This window comes from Myotis brandtii, unplaced genomic scaffold (genome assembly GCF_000412655.1).
Source record: "Myotis brandtii unplaced genomic scaffold, ASM41265v1 scaffold478, whole genome shotgun sequence".
Taxonomy (NCBI): Eukaryota; Metazoa; Chordata; class Mammalia; order Chiroptera; family Vespertilionidae; genus Myotis; species Myotis brandtii.
Window position 1 is genome coordinate 1,629,965 of NW_005368264.1, and position 18,482 is coordinate 1,648,446.

Genomic DNA, 18,482 nt, shown 5'->3' on the forward strand with positions numbered 1-18,482 from the left:
GTGGGATCCTGGCTCGGACCATCTGCCCTGTACTACAGGTAGGCTGCATCCCACCTACGCAAGTGAATGTCATAGTTCACCAGCACGGAACTAAATGTGTGGCTTTGATCAGGAACTCGTTACGTAGGCTTAATGATTTTTTAGAAAACTGGTTTCCGAGAAAGAATATTTCTGGCAAATCTTACACCATTGTTCAGATTGGTATTCGGAGTGGGTTTCGTAGAATTTCTTCCTAAGTGTCCCCTTCTAGTTTTCCCCAAATCTAAAATGGAATGCGTGTATTTCCCTCTTGTTCCTAATCTTGTATTTTCTAATAAGTACCGCTCACCCATTATACTTTTCATGTCCTACCTAGTGAATTGGCTACCAGTGGTCGGCAAACTGCGGCTCACATATTTGTCTCTGTTGACTAATGAGTTTGCTGACCACTGGGCTAGCCCGGCAGGCCGTTCAGGGTTCCTGGCGGTAGGCCTGACCAGATTGGCTCAAAGTTTCAGGAGACACTGAAGTCAAAGGACCTTATAAAGCTGAAATCTGAGAGCTGAGGTTTGTAAAAGCCCAAATAAGTCAACAAACTAAGGGGAACCTGTGGTGGGGCTCAGAAAACCAGGTATGGAACTGGGGGCGAAGGAACCGAGAGATCGGGAAGTTTGGGATCAAAGCTCAGGGAGCTTGGCCACCTGGACAGGCCTAGTTGACAGGAACTGGCTCTCACACACAACAGGGCAGTGCGAGAAGGAGCAGAGACAGGTGTCCCTGAGAAACACTGGGACAGCCTCAGTCCCATGAGGCTCCTGAGCCACAACCATGGAGACGCACCGGGCAGTTTCATACAAATTCTTGATTCTTGATAAGGATTTGCAAGAATGTGCAAATGAATAATGCATTTTTCCATAAGATGTATGAAATTAGAAGTACAAATTCTGGAGTTGTAGAATTTCATTGAAATCCCTGTGAAATTCCTTATAGTCCAGAGAGTGATCCAAACCTAATAAAGCAAATCATTTGCTTGAAATTATTTTTATCTTGGCTATTTCTCGTGGTCCGAGCTGCCATGTTGCTGATGAGGCTCAGGTGAGTATTCCTGGCCTTATGTCTCTGAGATATGGTACACAGGTGTGTCTAAGGCAGGGGTGGGCAAACTTTTTGACTCGAGGGCCACAATGGGTTCTTAAACTGGACCGGAGGGCCGGAACAAAAGCATGGATGGAGTGTTTGTGTGAACTAATATAAATTCAAAGTAAACACCATTACATAAAAGGGTGAAGAGAGAGGGTTTCATGGCTGAAACAGTTTCTCCAGAGCTACTCCTCCATCTCAGTGAAATCAGTATCTCAAGACAACCTAGCTAATTTTCTGGCGTCCTTAATTTGCCACTTCATTTTACCTGTGTGGGCAGCACCGAAAGGTCCTCTAGGACTCCTTTTGATGGTTTCTCAACACTGAAGTGTTTTCTGATAGAAACGTGAGGAAAATGTTATGAGTTTTCTGATGGAATAACCAATTAAGTGTAAAAAGTTCAGACCGGGTAGCTTTATATAATGGTCACTGAGAACAATTCAACTTTTCAAAATTGGAAGTCTGGTTTTAATTTGTATCCCAAACTGTTGGAAAAGGATATACTGGGGGTAAATCAATGTAGTCATTCTCTGCATACTGTTTCACAACTATTTTTAATTTACTAATATGTCATGGACACCTTTCCAAGTCTTAGACAGCTTTCTATGTCAACGTATAGAGAATTACCTCATTGTTTTTAAAACTTGCACGTTATTTCATTCATCTGAATCTCCAAACATGCCTGGACCCAACCTTGGCTGCTCCAGCTCCCACCTTGGACTTGCCATAAATTTCGGGTTCTGGCTCTGCTCACATTTGGCATCTCCTAATGCACTAACCCTGCTCGTGTTGTTAGCGAATTTGGCTTTAGCCTTCTGGATAAGGTTTTCACTTCTTGACAACCTGTGCCTAGTTACGTCATTATTTCAATCTCGGGACTGAGGAGGCTCTGACCCTGAAGGCATAACCAGGCAGATGGAATGAACCCAAATGGCCTTTCCCTCCTTACTTCCTACCCCTCTCTGTATGACTGCCTCTCCCCCCACCCCCCTGGGTCAACACCATTCCCCTGCCCCTGAGTGCTTTCCCTCTGCTCCCCGGTTCAAATCTAAGCACAGCGTTAGAAGTTCAGGCTCTGGAATCAGATTGCCTGCGTTGGTGGCCAGCTTTTCTGCTTATTAACTATATGACCTTGGGCAAGTTAGGTAACTCTCAATGTGTAGGTTTTCTCAAGTGGGAAAGGAGAATGATAGCAGTTCTCTGTGGAGGTGCTACTAAGGAGGGGGCGGGAAGAGATTAACCAAAGAACTTGTATGCATATATGCATAACCCATGGACACAGACAATAGTGAAGGCCTGCAGAGGGGGCAGGAGCCAGGTGGAGAGGATCAATGGGGTGTGGGGGGATGTGGGGGGCATCTGTAATACCTTCAACAATAAAGATAAATGTAAAAAATAAGTAAGTCAAAATAAACAAGCCTCAAGTTCTCAGCCAATCCTGCAGCTGTGTGTCTAGATGACACAGTTCTGACCAATGGGACGGAGTGGGAGTCAGAACTTCGCTGGGACTCCCAGGGAAGTATTGCCTTCCATTTATCAGCACTGGGGTTCGGCCTCTCTGCTGGGGCGCCATCGAGATGCCGCAGTGACTCAGCACTTTGTAGCAGAAGATGGGAACCACCTGGCTCTGGTGCAGCGGGAACCCAGCGGGAACCTAGAGGGTTCCTCCAGCGCCGTGGTCGGCAAACTGCGGCTCGCGAGCCACATGCGGCTCTTTGGCCCCTTGAGTGTGGCTCTTCCACAAAATACCACGTGCGGGCGCACGTACGGTGCGATTGAAACTTCGTGGCCCATGCGCAGAAGTCGGTTTTCGGCCTGGGCGAGTCTATTTTGAAGAAGCACTGTTGATATTTGTCTCTGATGACTAATGAGTTTGCCGACCACTGCACCTGCGTCAGGTCAGCCCAGGCTCCTGCCCTGGATTCTCACCTGAGAAAAAATAAGCCTCTGCTGGATGGTGCCACGTGGCCAGGTTTCCATTAACAGCTTTGTGGTTGTGATCGGAAAAGAGCACAGTGTAACAAAGGCTTTTGTGATTTTGATTGGACTCTCATTGACTCTACAGATCCATTTGAGAGGAACTGAATTTTTCCAGGCCATGGAGCAGGTATATAACTGCATTTATTTAGCTGCGCAGGTGTGCTTTAGTGCTTTTCCAATAAAGTGGTACTGAAATAAAAAGAAAATAGGTGTGCGCACCCGGCACAATGCCTGACGTGGTAAATGCTCACAAAATAGTAGCTGTTGTTATTTCAAACCCCAGCTGAGTCCCAATGGCTCTGGATCCCAGCAGCCACTGCGAGACCTCCCTCCTCAAGGTGCCCTTCACACTTCATTTTACACAACTCACCGGGCATGTGTAAGCCTGAAGTCTCTTCTGCTGCTGTGGGACTTGGGGTTGCTGTTATTGAACTTGTATTTCCTAACTCTGCAGATGGACAATAAGCTGTAGGGACAAGTATGATGTTGCAAGGTCTATCCACAATGCTCAGCCCAGTTCTCTGCTTATGGCTGCTACTCAATAAACAGTGTGTGTTCAGGAACATTAGGCCGAATTTTGAAGCATTTGACAGGCTTTCTCACACTTCCTGTTGTTCTTGGAGGTCAGACCCATTAAAAGCAAGGAATTCTCTAGATGGATTAAAAACAGCTGGGAGCTTTGATGATATCATGGTGATAAACTTCTTTTTCTTCAGCTTTTGACTACTGTGGAACTGATACTCTACCAATGGCAAGTTTTGAAAGGCTACTAACTCAACATAGATTTTAACACTAGTACTAGCTAGACATATGAACTTTCTTAGTTATTAAACAACACGGTATTTTAACAAGCTACTCTCACCCAGGAATTGTTAATCCCCACCCAAGGGTATTTTTCCATTGATTTTTAGAGAAAGTGGAAGGGAGGGGGATCGAGTGGTTGCCTCCTGCACGCACCCTGACCAGGGCCAGGGATCAAGCCTGCAACCAAGGTATGTGCCCTTGACTGGAATCAAACCCAGGACCCTTCAGTCCAAGGGCCAATACTCTATCCTCTGAGCCAAACCGGCTAGGGCTCCCCCAGGAATTGAATATAAGTAAACCTAAGGCTGGAAGAGAAATGCACCGTGCACAGGGACCTCTTCATGTCCTGTCCGCAAGCAGATGAAGTTGGAGAAAGGATTATGTGCAAAGTCTATGTGCAAAGACCTGCGGTGAGAGGGCGCACTCAGGTTGAAGGCACTGAATGGTGCAGCTGGAGAGAGGGTAAGCGACGAAACTCGAGACATGTACGGTGCCAGACATGCCAGGCCATGCAGACCCAGGGGGAGGTTGTGTGACATGATCAGATTTGTGTTTTCAAAGACCACTTCAGTGCGCAGTGAGGAACGGACGGGAAGGCAGCGAGAGAGGTGGTGTGTAACTAGAGCCCAGAGAACCTTCTCCAAGGCCAGTCTCTGCCTTTTCAGCATCAGCCTCCCTCTCGCAGGTGCCCACAGGCTCAACAAGGAGCTCGGAGGGCCATTTATAGACTTGCCAGAATAGTTTGGGCTCCAGGAAGGGCCAAACCATTTAAAGCAGCGGTTCTCAACCTGTGGGTCGCAACCCCTTTGGGGGTCGAACGACCCTTTCACAGGGGTCGCCTAAGACCATCGGAAAACACATATATAATTACAGATTGTTTTTGTGATTAATCACTATGCTTTAATTATGTTCAATTTGTAACAATGAAAATACATCCTGCATATCAGATATTTACATTACGATTCATAACAGTAGCAAAATTACAGTTATGAAGTAGCAACGAAAATAATTTTATGGTTGGGGGTCACCACCACATGAGGAACTGTATTAAAAGGTCGCGGCATTAGGAAGGTTGAGAACCGCTGATTTAAAGTGTTGTTCTAAGACTCACTTCTACCCTCCTAACATTCCAGGGAGGCTCACACTCAGGCCTTGCCATCTTGGTGACCATGGTTGCACATTATATGTGGTTTGTGGTCCTGAGAAAAGGGAGTCCGTTTTTTCCCTAAAGTTATGCAATTTAAGGTCACTCTGAAAGCGAAGAAGTGGCTGAAAAGGAAGGTCCTGGTGTGGGTTGGGGAGGATGACAGAGCTGGCGTGACAGAAGCAGCGGCATGACCGGCTTTCGGGCAGGTCCCAGCAGGCTCCCGGGGCCCTGGGTGCCCGCGCAGAGCCCAGCCGCAGCCCCGCAGGGGGAAGGAGACTCAGTGTCCCTGGAGCTAAAGACTTTACTCAAAATCTTGTTTGCATTAACTCTGAGGAAAAGCTTGGAATTTTCTTTTCTTGATCTTAGTCCCAGGGTGAGGTTTCTGGAAAGTCTGAGAGAAAATCTATGCCTAGTAGTTAGGGGCCAAGAGGGAGGGGAAACAATATGTTTCTTTTTATTTTCCTTTCTTTGCTGGAGAAAGCTGCAGGAAGCAGCTTTGTGATCCAGCTCTCTGGCTTTCCTGAGCCCTTGGAGGGGCACAGTGGCCATTTTGTTCTCGCACAAAAAGTGCCATTTAGTCCAATACTGACGCCACATGAGCTGGGCCTACTGAGCTGGGTCCACGGGAGATGGTAGCCATTGCTTAGCAACAGCACTGTCTGGATTCCTTCCTCCATTGATTGGTTTGTAAATAATTGAGCATCAGTTGAGCTGCCATAACTCGGCTAGATGTTGGAGATTACAGTGCTACTCTCGACCGGCATCTTTGATTTCACTAGGGTGCCACCTGGGTAAAGTCACATGAACTCTGAGATCTGGGTCCCTGGGAGTGGAGGCCATGACCTTGGTCTGAGCCATCAGGTTAGACTGGCCTCCGACCACATTCTCACAGTACTTTGCAGGGATAGGTCTTCCCATTCTGCAGACTCCTGAGAAATATGTGTTGTGGGGAACAACAATGTGAACATACTTGACATTACTACACTGTAAACGTACAATTTGGAGATGTCTGCTGCCAGACAGCAAAGAGAAAACAGACCAGTTGGTGCTGACTCTGCATGGGAGCAACTGGTGGGCAGGAACAATGGAACCCAAGATGCAAGGCGCTGGAGACCGAGGGGGGTTTGCTCCGTGGGGCTTTAGCAGTGGTTCTGAAAGTCAGCTCTGCCCCAGGCCCTCAGGACTGAATAGAGCCAGGCTGCCGCAGGCGGGCGGGACCAGCCTGTGGAGGAGACTCCAGTCGGGGTGCCCCGGTGTCAGGAAGCCAGCCCTCCTGCCCCTGAAGGGAAGTATCACCGAGATAGCGCAGGAGGCCCAGGAGGGCTTTCCTGCCAACCAGATGTTTTAAAGACAAAGTAGGAATCTCTCTAATTTGGGTAAATGGCATCTCTGAGTAATCCTGAGAAACAGATGTGACCACATATTGCATAAGAGACAGATTTTGTGGAACAATATGTTCAGGAATGAGCAACGATAGCAAAATCTTGCTGCAGCTGGGTACTAGTATATACACTGAGTGGCCAGATTATTATGACCACCCCATCAGTACTTCATTGACACTTCCAAAAATACTGAGTATTGAAAACTTCCTAAGCAAATACTCTCAAGGTTTTATTATTATTATTATTTGCATAACTAATTCACTTCATTGTACTGATGGGGTGGTCATAATAATCTGGCCACTCAGTGTCTATTTTAGTGCTTTGAGGTGGCCTGTGTGCGATCCCCAAGGCAATCCCTGTATTCAGAGACTTGCTGGAAGGACCCGTGGGACTCCGCACACAGTTGGACTCGTGGCTAAGAGTTATTACGGTGATGGAGTGCGGATGCCCAGGCGGACCATAATGGAAAGAGACGGGCACGATCCAGAGAAACCCATGCTCCCTCCTTCCGATCCAGGCCAGCCCGCCACCCTCTCCAGCAGTGAGAAACGCAGTCACTGCGTGCAGGGTTCCTGTGTGAGAAAGCCTGTTGGAAACTCCGCATTCCACATTGTTATTGGGGTTGGTCACATCTGCGCTCTGCCTAGCACGCACCGAAATTCCTGACTCCCAGAAGGAAAGCGGGCTTGCATCATAAATCACGTTGTTTGCACAAACACTGTGGGCACAGAGATCCGCCCTTATCAGCTTTGAGACTGGCGGGAACACCCAGACACCATCGAAGGCCAACCTCACCAGCAGGCCCTTCTGCAGATAACAGCCTCGGGCCTGCAACGTTAACTCTTTCCTGCACGCGGCCCACAGCAGAGATGAGTGTTAGCTGGACTGCTACACTCCGTCTCAGGAATTTGACTTGGGGAGTGGGCCACAAAGGCAAACAAAGAGAAGAGCGTGGTTGAGTCCCATCGGGGCAGTGCTCTAGCAAAGAGGACGAGCTCCAGTGCTGAGGACTCCACAAGAAAACGGCTGTTCGAGTTCTGTTGGTTCTTCTGCTTCCCAAACACTGGCGTTCTTCTTTCCTGAAACGCATCACCCCAGCCGTTCCCAGGGTTCCAGGAATCTGCTATGGTCCTCAGAGCCATGTTATTAGTTTACTCTCCCCACATGGTTGATCCTCTCTATACACCTCGACCACTCAGCCAGGGTGTGACCACAGGACCAGCTCAAAACCATCCTGTCCTGTTTAAGGAGGTACTGAGTAGCTTTTCAGAGACAACAGGTCAAGACCGCAAGTCATGCAGCCGAAGCATGCGCAGAGGAGAGAACTTTGACCTCCAGCTGTACCTGGAACCAAACTCTCGTCCCACCTCCTTCCACCACCACCACCACCCACGAAACCAAAGAACCAGAAACGGAGCTTGAACAGAACCCTTCCAGAAGCAAAGGGTTCGTTTTTCAGGACGATCCGATGTTGACGTCCCTTTATCATAAATGGCCAAGCTCCAAAGTCCTCCAATCAAAACTGCCCCCACCCGCATTTCTGCATACCTGCTCCCTCAGCCCCTAAAAAACCTGCCCCGAACCCTGGATCGGGGAGTTCGGGCTTTTGAGCACTAACTTCCCATTTTCCTGGGTGGTGCCCTTCATCATAAAATAGCCAATCTTCCCCACTGCGGTGCTTGGTGTTTAGTGTTTGGCCACTGCTAGGGCCCGGTGGACAGATGTCTTCCTGTTCTCTAACAAGAGGAAGTCTTGATATCTTACAAGCTAAGGAGCCCACTCACCACCTGAGACTGACCCAGGACCCCTGCAGAGAGAGAGCAGCCATCAACAGCCTCAAAGGAGGGGAGGGGCTTGTGAGCTAGTCACCAGGCCAGGCTTCCCAAAGCCACAGTTGTCGTTCTTAGCTACATGCTGCCTTCTTTAGCAGCTGGACTGTGGGCTGCATTAGGTGATATCTTCGCAGAAATGATTGGAAAGTTTCAGTCGGACACCATGAAGATTTTGATCTTCTTGCTCCCAGAACACAAAACAGCTGATGGAGAATTGTGCAAGAGTTCCCAGCTCTATGAAACTCATCTACTTATACCTTGGCCTCATTTATTTCATGTTTAGCTGGACATATCTATGGACATCTTTTTCAAAATGAATTCATCACATAAATATTCAGTTCAAGTTTTCAGCTGTGAAACTCAAGCTTTAATTTAAAGGATTAAGTCCTTCATCAAAAGATCGCTAGTTTATTCCTCTTCATCTAAGCATCTTTCAGGGCTAACACTTTCTTTTCTTTTAAATTATTTATTATTGAAAGTATTACATATGTCTCCTTTTTCCCCCATTGACCTCTCCCCGCCTGCTCCCACTTACCAGCACATGCCCTCACCCTCCTACTGTCTGTGTCCATGGGTTATGCTTATTTGCATGCATACAAGTCCTTTGGTTTATCTCTTACCCCCACACACACCCTCCCCTGCCTTCCCTCTGAGGTTTGACAGTCTGTTCGATGCTTCTATGTCTCTGGATCTATTTTTGTTCATCAGTTTATGTTCTTATATTCCACAAATGAGTGAGATCATGTGATATTTATCTTTCTCCTACAGGCTTATTTCACTTAGCATAATGCTCTCCAGTTCCATCCATGCTGTTGCAAATGGTTCTTTCTTTTTTACAGCAGTGTAGTATTCCATTGTGATGTACCACTGTTTTTTAATCCATTCATCTGCTGATGAGCACTTAGGCTGTTTCCAAATCTTAGCTATTGTAAATTGTGCTGCTATGAACATAGGGGTGCATATATCCTTTCTGATTGGTGTTTCTATTTTCTTGGGATATACTCCTAGAAGTGGATTACTGAATCAAATGGAAGTTCCATTTTTTAATTTTTGAGGAAACTCCATACTGTTCTCCACAGTGGCTGCACCAGTTTGCATTCCCACCAGCAGTGCACGAGGGTTCCTTTTTCTCCACAGCCTCACCAGCACTTGTTGTTGTTTGATTTGTTGATGATAGCCATTCTGACAGGTGTGAGATGGTACCTCATTGATGTTTTGATTTGCATCTCTTGGATGATTAGTGACTTAGAGCATGTTTTCATGTGTTTCTTGGCCTTCTGTATGTCCACTTTCGAAAAGTGTCTATTTAGGTCCTTTGCCCATTTTTTGATTGGGTTGTTTATCTGCCTTTTGTTAAGTTGTATGAGTTCCCTATAAATTTTGGAGATTAAACCTTTATCGGATATAACAGTATAAATATGTTCTCCATGCAGTGGGCTCTCGTTTTGTTGATGGTTTCTTTTGCTGTGCAGAAGCTTTTTATTTTGATGTAGTCCCATTTGTTTATTTCCTCCTTAATTTCCATTGTCCTAGGAGATGTATTGGTAAAGATATTGCTATGACATACATCTGATATTTTACTGCCTATGGATTCTTCTAAGAGTTTTATGATTTCCCATCTTATGTTTAAGTCTTTTATCCATTTTACCCAAGGAGTGAGGATCTTTTTTTCCTTGAACCTGCAACTGAGGTAGGGGCCCTCAACCGGGAATAGAACCCAAAACCCTTCAGTCTGTGGGCTGACGCTCTAACCACTGAGAAAACTGGCCAGGGCCAGGGCTAACACTTTCTATCATCATTACATATCCTTTCTATCTTAGCAGTTGTTGATTTTAATCAGGGGTGGGGAACCTTTTTCTGCCAAGGGCCATTTGGATATTTACAACATAATTCTCGGGCCATACAAAATTATCAACTTAAAAATTAGCCTGCTATATTTGGCCAAACATTTAACTAACCCACCCCTAATGCTTTGGCAGGGCCAGACCAAATGATTTTGTGGGCCTTATACAGCCCGAGGGCTGGACATTCCCCACCCCTGAAAATAAACAATAGAATCTTAGAAATGGAAGAGACGTCACCAGTCATCTGAAATTCAGTCATCTGGTTTTAAAGATGAGACACTGTGGGCCCAGCCAGATTTATAGGCTTATCTGCGGTCTGCAGGCTTCAACCACAACAGCACTAGAACTCTGAGCTCCGGGTTCCCCGGCTAACTTATTGCCACCCCAGGCTCTTCATCTGGTTCTTCTCCTGTGCAGTAAAGGTCAAGCTCCAAACATGTGGATTACATCTGACTAGTTTTGCAGCTTTTATCTTTTTAAAGTCTGTTGGTATTTCCAGAAAATATTAACATTCACAAGGCTGTGGACTTGTGATTGTGCAATCAGTAAATAATACATCATTTTCAAATGTGCTAATGTTTGCAGATTAAGATCACATGTTCCTAAAACACAGGAAGCTGCCCGCTAAGTTAGTACTTTTGAGTCTCTAAGTCAGCACAAAGTATTGTTCGCCGTGGTTACACTTAAGAGAATCTAACCAGCATTCACTCATTTACTATATTTTTATTAAAGTATGGTTGGCACACAATATTATATTAGTTTCAGGTGCACAACATAAGTCTGTTAACCAACCATCACCATACAAAGTTATTAGGCTGTTATTGATGCTACTGGAGGCCCGGTGCACAAAAATCTGTACACTCGGGGGGCCCCTCAGCCTGGCCTATGCCCTCTTGCAGTGTGGGACCCCTCGGAGGATGTCCACCCCAGTGGGGACCCTCACCCCATGGAGGTTTGGTCAGCCTGGGTAAGGGTCTGATGGCTGTTTTCAGGATGGCCACACCCCCTTTAGGGTCAGGGGTTCCCACTGGGGGGCCTGGACAGTCTGGATGAGGAGCTGAGGGCCGTTTTCAGGCTGGCCAAGCCCCCTGGTGATGTAAGCTCCCAGCCTCTCCTTTTTTTCTTTTCTTTTTTTAAATTCTGGGATTTATTTACCTTCTTTAAATGAAACTTTGTTGCCTTTAGCGGAGGCCTGTGGAAAGCTTGGCTTCCTCCATCACCAGGGGCAACCCACTCCTGCTCGCTCCAGCTCCGTGGCCATGGCTGGCTGAAAGCAGGTATCTGGGGTTTATTTAGCTTCTATAATTGAAACTTTGTTGCTTTCAGTGGAGCTCAGAGCTGGCCACAGCAGGCGGGGAAGCTTGGCTTCCTCCATCACTGGAGCAAGCAAGCCTTCTGCTTGCTCCAGCTCCGTGGCTGCCAGCCGCCATCTTGGTTGGGTTAATTTGCATATAGTCACTCTGATTGGCTGGTAGGCGTGGCTTAAGGCATAGTGAAAGTACGGTCAATTTGCATGTTTGTCTTTTATTAGTGTAGATTCCCTGTGCTGTACATTATATCCTCATAACTTATTTATTTTGTAAGTGGAAGTTTGTACCTATTATTCACTCATTAACTTTAAAACTATGTCACGACTCAGAGAAGGTAAATGTTAGCTGTACAACAACTTTACTCAGAAGGTCAGCATCAGTTAATCTGTCAGTAATCAATGAAGAGAACTAATTAGCCATTAGAATCCCAACACTGTTCTGGGGTTGGGTGTGGTGGAGAGAGGCAAAGCAACACAAGTTAATGTGCAGAACTCAAAATGCAGAAAGATATTAATAATGTGCAGAAAAATGTTTAAAGCAATAAGCACTAAATTGTACAGTAAATCTTATAATGTCCCAAGAACTCAAGATGAGAGATCAGTTATGACTTTTTACAATATGCATTTTTTAATATAAGAGAAACCATTATAGGAATCAAATTATAATCTCTAATTTCTAACAAAGAGAACTTCAAAATCATAGCTTTACAGCAGATATATATGTATCCGCTATGTGACTCTGTATAATTTCTATAGAAAAGAAGAAAGATCTAAAGGAAATATGACAATATATTGACATTTGTTCATTCAATAGATGTTTCTATTTATTATTTTTTGTATTTTTGAAATATTTTACAATTAAAAAGAATAGCTTGTAATGCTTTCAATTGCTCGCATATGCTACAATCACTGACCCTTCACTAAGTAAAGAAACTGAAGTAGGAGAAGTCCGTTGTCCCAGTGGGGCCTCACCTCCAGAAGCCGCAGTAGATGTGCTCCCGCTTCTGTAAGGGACGTGTCCCCATCAGCATCTGAGCTTTGAACTCATGAGTCAGGCTCATGAGAGCTGTCCCACCTGCCCCACCAGGCCACAGTGACCTCCAGGTTCCAGTTGGAGGTGATCACTTACATTCTCCTGCAAGAGTCATCTTCGCTAGACTTTCAAAGTCCTTCCCAAGTCTCTGTCAGTCTATGCTTATCATTTCCACGGTCTGATTGGGCAGTTTCCGTAACTGATACTCATGTGACTGCATGGTCATAGTCATACCTTGTCGCTGTTGTAAAGATAGGTTATCACGCTGCCTGGCCATAGCTAAGTTTGTTTTGAGGGGCTATCAGAATCCTTTAATAGCAGTCTAACCCCTTCAGCTTACAAAAAAAAAGAAAGGAAGGAAGGAAGGAAGGAAGGATGGAAGGAAGGAAGGGTGAATGTGTGTGTATATGTGTGTATGTGTGGAGAGAGAGAGAGAGAGAGAGAGAGAGAGAGAGAGAGAGAGGAAGAAGAAGAAGAAGAAGAAGAAGAAGAAGAAGAAGAAGAAGAAGAAGAAGAAAAGAGAAGAGAAGAGAAGAGAAGAGAAGAAAAGAAAGCAGGCCAGAGAAGTCAGGATAGATAACAATACTATATTATATAAACTTCAGAGTTGCCAAGAAACTAGATCTTATTTGTTCCAACTATAAAAAATAAATGACAATTATGTGATATAATAGAGGTGTTAGCTAACTCTATGGTGGTCATCATATTACAATATATAAATGTATCAGACCAATACCTTAAACTTACACAATGTTAGATGTCAATTATATCTCAATATAAATAAATAAATGTGCTTTTGTAAACTACATGCTCAAGTAATTTTAAAAAATAAATAGAAGTTTATAGGGAAGGAATAGATAGATCCTTATAATATCTCCATTCGACTTCAAAAGCTTCAGCAACTGTACTTTGGAAGACAACCCACATTTCACTGTGTACCTGCCAGTCTATCAGCAGAGAGGGCAGGTGGGCGGGCTTCTCATGGCCTCAGCCAGCACCGCCGAGGTTCAGATTTCCCTGCCAGGCACCTGTACTTGTACCTGGGAGAACAGCTATGCTGATGGAACACAACGTGACACTCATTGCAAAAGAACGCAATTCCCCAAAATTGTCTTTCAGTTCCCCCGAACTTGTCCCGTGCTCTGTTCACCATCCACCCTAATCTAAGCCAGAAACAGAGTCCAGCTGTTGATATTACACAACAGTGAACTTGATCTTACGGGGAAAACAAAATGTGGGCAGACTTGATCTACACGTAAGAGTGCACACATGCCATTGTATAAGGTTTTACACGCTACATTGTGCCTGTGTATAGATACCTAATCTGATTCTCTAATTTATCTGTAGCTTGCTTGTTATTAGTGCTAAGGATGACACATTACCCGAACATGTATGCAAATGATTTGTAAACCTACTTTGTTATAGAATATGATAGTTGTACATTACAAGGAACATGGTGGTTGCCTCCCCTTCTTGGGTAACTGCCCCTATTCCATCTGGGCATTCACGCCTCCCCCTGGAGTCTCTATGCTTAGAGCAGAAGTCCTCCCCAAGGAGCTATTTTGTCCCCACCCCAGGGACACTTCGCAGTGTCTGGAGACATTTTCCGTGGTCACAGTTGGGATAGAGTTGCTTCTGGCAACTCGTGAATAGAGGCCAGGGATGCTGCTGAACACCCTGCAAAGCACAGGGCAGCCCCTCCCGTCCAAGAACGATCTGGGGCAAAGGTCACCACCTCTGAGGGGGAGAAACTCTGACTTCGAGAGAAATGAACTCCACTGCTGTTTCTCTCCCTGGGACACGTGGTTCAAGCCCAGCTTAAAAATCACAGTCCCACCTCCCGGCAAGAGACATAGGTTCAGGTGAACACCTGAGCGTTAGTGGCTGATTAGCCTAAAGGAGACATTCCTGAGGGTTTCTGGGAAAGTGAATCGTCCTCACTCTTGGGAGAGAGGTTTGGAAAATGACTCCTGATGGTTCACCTCCCAGCCAAGGTGGAATAGCAGGGACCAGCTTTACGCTCTGCATGTATCAGTGGTTTCAAACATTGGACACCGGTTGTGCCGGACAGTAAACCCTGAAAAAGGGGGGAAAGTGGGGGGGAAATAAACAATATCAGTGAGCTGTGGAACAACTTCAAGTAGCCTATTTCTATGTTATTGGATTAACTGGGGGGGGGGGGGGGGGGTAGGGTTAGAAAAAAATTTTGAAGAAATAATGGCTAAAAATTTTCCAAATTTGATTCAAAAATAAACAAAATCTCAATATCCAAGAATCTCAATGAAGAAAAAAGAGGGGGGAGAGAGAAAGAGCTTACCATTACAATAAAAGTAATTTAAGTCAATGGTGGAAATCTGCATTTTCCCTTAAAGCAGGTCTGTGTGAGGTTTTGAAGAAGCTGTTTTTTAAGTGAACTGCTTTTCTCCTCTAAGTCGCTATGGCAATGGGAACTGTTTGGTTTCTGTTTAGCAGACCTCGAAGCTGGCTTGGATGTGTGAATAGGTCTCATCGTTCTGCTAATATATTATTTGACTTGGGCGCGTTCAGGCCAGACCACGCTCAAAAGGCAGCTGACCATCCCAGACCATTGAATGACCTGCTTTCACCACAGCTACAACCCTGTGCTCCTCTAATGCATGTGCACTCCTTTCTCCGTTGAGACAGCCTCAAAGCCAACGTAGTCTCCTTCTTTTTTCACTTAATTGTTCCAAGCTCCACATACCCCTCATGTCCAGAATCTCCTCCCCTCCCACAGTACACACCCCATTGCCAAGAGCAGGAGGAGTTTCCAAGAATCCAGTGGTGGAGAGAGAGCTGGGAACACTCACCAGTCCACTAGCACAACACTTGGCCCTGCTCCATCTCTCTTCTCATTGCTGGTCCCTGCTCCGGGTTTTAGTTCCCAGGTTTCAACTCTTTCATTTCAGGCCCCATCCACCCTCTGGTGCCCAGCCACCTTTTTTTTTTCTGTAAGAGCTTGAGACTCTGCCAGGGTAAGTGCGTCATCAAGACAAGTTCCTGCCTTCAACCCACACTGCCCTGGAAACAGCCCTGAGCCCAATCCCTGGGCCCTGCGTTGAGCCTGGAGTCTCCATCCTCCGAGTGAGGTCTGCTAGGCCCACGCTGTCCTTTCCTGTTAGACTCCAGCTGGGCCTGGCAGGGTTCCCTAACCCACCTGGCAGGGAGCAGGTATTAGGAGGTGCCGTTCCTTTCCTGCGACAAGGTCGGTTCTTTATGCGACTGGTCTGCCTTTCTTCAGGACTCTGCGAGTTTCCACCAGGAAGGGGGCTCTCTTTGTCAAACACAAAAGGTTCCGGTCCCCTTTCCCAGGAGAGCAGCACAGTCTAGTCCAGTGATGGCGAACCTATGACACACATGTCAGAGGTGACACGCGAAATCATTTTTTTTTTTGGTTGATTTTTCTTTGTTAAATGGCATTTAAATATATAAAATAAATATTAAAAATATAAGTCTTTGTTTTACTATGGTTGCAAATATCAAAAAATTTCTAGATGTGACATGGCACCAGAGTTAATTTAGGGTTTTTCAAAACGCTGACACACCGAGCTCAAAAGGTTCGCCATCACTGGTCTAGTCTCATCTTTGATAACTAACAGGCCACTCAAGTGACCTCATCCAAAAACGTGAGACAAATGTCTGCCCTACGGTGATTTTCTCTTTCTATAAACGTGGCATTTGCTTACACAGTATTTTTAAATTCTGCTTCAGCCACTCAGCCCATTGTTCAGCATCTCCACCACACTAAGAAAGCTGAGAGAATTCCAAGGAACACTTATCTGGAGGTGGCAGAAACCACGTGGTTTTTGTTTGTTTGCTTTAATGCACCGTGGTCATTATTAGACAGTGCACTGTGTCTGTGTTTGCCATACAGGCTAAAAGGGAATTCCATGTTGGGGGGCCAAGACCTTAACATTGTTACCTTTGCCCTATATCCCCAGTGCACCTCTCCTGGGTGCAGATTCATCATGCGCTCAAGCAGTATCCACCCAAGCAGTCCCTTAGAAGTAAGAGCTTTTGCTATAACCTGAAAAATCAGTCAGCACACTGTACAAGTTGGGTTACTCCATGAAAACAATCTGGTTTCAAAGGCCTGGCTGTATTGCTTACGAGATAAAAGTTGTCTAGAGATCTAGTAAATATTTGCAATTGATGGTGCCAGTGACATCAATGGTTTCTCTGCCTGATCTTTGGCCGTAACCCTTTCCATCTCAAAACTCAGCCCACCAAGCCTGCTACCCTTCCCTGTTTTACTGGATTCAAGTCCCCAGTTCTACTGGGGAAGTACAGTCATGTCTGCAGGTGCAGATCAAGCCAAAATGAGTTTTTTCTGCAAGTCAAGATGTTTGGTGCTAATCATAACCTTCTAGGTATCCCCTTACCTTCACTCCTGTTCACTATGCCTGTTTCTCTTCTCCGCCTCTGGATGAATCCCTTTTCCTCACTTACACCCACTGTAGTCTACAGGCCTGAGGACCACCACCCGTGTGTGGCATAAACCCCAGGATGCGCTGAAGCAAGGGTCCTTATCATTAGATCCTCGTGCTTACGGGATGGTCTCCCCACCTTCAGAACTTGCCAGAAAGAAGAGGATTTTATTGTCGAATTCTCTTTCTCCGCTTCCCAGTATTCAGGGCCTCTCTCACCCCCAAGTCATTGATTGAAGGGCCTGGGGGAACTTGAAGGGGTCATGAGCAAGGGGAGCCGTGACTACCAGCATTGGCTGAGGATCGGCTGTTTGCTCCACATGGTTCTAAGTGCTTTACGTGGATTGTCGGAGGGAACCCTCGGAATGCCGGAGGATTATTATTCTCCCCATTCACAGCCCAGGAGACCAGCGAGTTGAATCACTTGCCCAAAGCACACCTGGTGGTGGAGAGGCACCCAGGCCCAGCCCCGGGCAGCAGAGAGTGTGTGGAGCAGCACACAGGCACCCAGGCCCAGCATCAGACAGCAGAGTGTGAGGAGCAGCACCCAGGCCCAGCATCAGACAGCTGAGTGCGAGGAGCAGCACCCAGGCCCAGCATCAGACAGCTGAGTGCGAGGAGCAGCACCCAGGCCCAGCATCAGACAGCTGAGTGCGAGGAGCAGCACCCAGGCCCAGCATCAGACAGCTGAGTGCGAGGAGCAGCACCCAGGCCCAGCATCAGACAGCTGAGTGCGAGGAGCAGCACCCAGGCCCAGCATCAGACAGCAGAGCGTGAGGAGCAGGCACCCAGGCCCAGCATCAGACAGCTGAGTGCGAGGAGCAGCACCCAGGCCCAGCATCAGACAGCTGAGTGCGAGGAGCAGCACCCAGGCCCAGCATCAGACAGCTGAGTGCGAGGAGCAGCACCCAGGCCCAGCATCAGACAGCTGAGTGCGAGGAGCAGCACCCAGGCCCAGCATCAGACAGCTGAGTGCGAGGAGCAGCACCCAGGCCCAGCATCAGACAGCTGAGTGCGAGGAGCAGCACCCAGGCCCAGCATCAGACAGCAGAGCGTGAGGAGCAGGCACCCAGGCCCAGCATCAGACAGCAGAGCGTGAGGAGCAGGCACCCAGGCCCAGCATCAGACAGCAGAGCGTGAGGAGCAGGCACCCAGGCCCAGCATCAGACAGCAGAGCGTGAGGAGCAGGCACCCAGGCCCAGCATCAGACAGCAGAGCGTGAGGAGCAGGCACCCAGGCCCAGCATCAGACAGCAGAGCGTGAGGAGCAGGCACCCAGGCCCAGCATCAGACAGCAGAGCGTGAGGAGCAGGCACCCAGGCCCAGCATCAGACAGCAGAGCGTGAGGAGCAGGCACCCAGGCCCAGCATCAGACAGCAGAGCGTGAGGAGCAGGCACCCAGGCCCAGCATCAGACAGCAGAGCGTGAGGAGCAGGCACCCAGGCCCAGCATCAGACAGCAGAGCGTGAGGAGCAGGCACCCAGGCCCAGCATCAGACAGCAGAGCGTGAGGAGCAGGCACCCAGGCCCAGCATCAGACAGCAGAGTGTGAGGAGCAGCACACAGGCCCAGCATCAGACAGCAGAGTG